At 42.2% G+C, this 1,376-nt stretch overlaps 1 non-coding gene across 1 annotated transcript; it reads right to left on the bottom strand.

The window, feature by feature from the left end:
- Window positions 1-901: 901 nt before the first annotated feature.
- Window positions 902-974, bottom strand: trnav-aac (transfer RNA valine (anticodon AAC)). Its single transcript has one exon. It is a non-coding gene; the product is annotated as a tRNA-Val (tRNA).
- Between the last annotated feature and the right edge of the window lie 402 nt (window positions 975-1,376).

The raw sequence follows: 1,376 nt of genomic DNA, 5'->3' as shown, positions 1-1,376 counted from the left end.
ACCTTTCCATCACACGCTTCTTGGAGCGCAAATCAAACTACAGATAGCATTGTGCTCTTCAATCTGCAAATAACTTCTATTTTTTACGGCAAACCAACCATTTTTTCCAGTGCTCTGTGGGAATCCTCAGTGGTCGTTTCTTTTGTGCTGTTTTTTCTTTAAATTTAAATAATTTTTTTGGGGAAAATGTTATACCACAGATTGGGCCTTTGAATGCACCAGCCACCTGTTCATCCAATCTCAGTGGTCGTTTCTTTTGTGCTGTTTTTTCATTTAATTTAATTTTTTTTGCGGGGGGGGAATGTTATACCACAGATTGGGCCTTTGAGTTCACCAGCCACCTGTTCATCCAATTTACCTTGGAAATAGTACTGAGTCTGTCGGCGTGGCGGTTACCGCTGCTTAGTGTGGTTTAATAATTGTCTTCACACCTGTGTAAAGAAAGGCCTTCATAGCATAGAGCTGCTGCTCAAAAGAGGCCACTCAGACAAATATCTTCTTTTGTGTTCCACAGAAAAAAGCCACACAGGATTGAAATGGCACGAGTGTGGGTTAGGTTTTGGTCAAATAATGACTGCACTTTCATTTTTGCATCAATTTCAACTTTAGTGACTGTCGTCATGCTTCTTGGCTGCAAAGTCTTTGTAGTGTTGAGTTCCTCCTCAACAGAAAGCCAATTGAACAAATGTGAAAAAGAGAGCACCCAGCTTGAAACTGCTCCCACCCAGTTTCAAGCTGGGGACATTTCACGTGTGAGGCAAACGTGATAACCACTACATTATGGAAACCGGTCTGCATGGAACAGACCGAAATCTTTAGGTTCATGCTCGGTAAAAAGCGCACAAAGGTAAAAGTTTCTAAAGCCGCAAAACATTCATAATTTTCTTCCAAAGTCTGCAACTGTTTCTGCTCGGTTTCGAACCGAGGACCTTTCACGCGTTAGGCGAACGTGATGACCACTACACTACAGAAACCTGTCACAAGGACTGTGTCTGACCTTTCCATCACACGCTTCTTGGAGCGCAAATCAAACTACAGATAGCGTTGTGCTCTTCAATCTGCAAATACCTTCTATTTTTAGCGGCAAACCAAGCATTTTTTCCAGTGCTCTGTGGGAATCCTCAGTGGTCGTTTCTTTTGTGCTGTTTTTTCTTTAAATTTAAATAATTTTTTTGGGGAAAATGTTATACCACAGATTGGGCCTTTGAATGCACCAGCCACCTGTTCATCCAATTTACCTGGGAAATAGTACTGAGTCTGTCGGCGTGGCGGTTACCGCTGCTTAGTGTGGTTTAATAATTGTCTTCACACCTGTGTAAAGAAAGGCCTTCGTAGCATAGAGCTGCTGCTCAAAAGAGGGCCACTCAGACAAATAT

The sequence above is a fragment of the Sinocyclocheilus rhinocerous genome, unplaced genomic scaffold (assembly GCF_001515625.1).
Source record: "Sinocyclocheilus rhinocerous isolate Xijiao unplaced genomic scaffold, SAMN03320098_v1.1 scaffold8940, whole genome shotgun sequence".
Lineage (NCBI taxonomy): Eukaryota > Metazoa > Chordata > Actinopteri > Cypriniformes > Cyprinidae > Sinocyclocheilus > Sinocyclocheilus rhinocerous.
The sequence above is the reverse complement of the archived record's forward strand: the minus strand, read 5'-3'. Positions and strand labels throughout refer to the sequence as shown.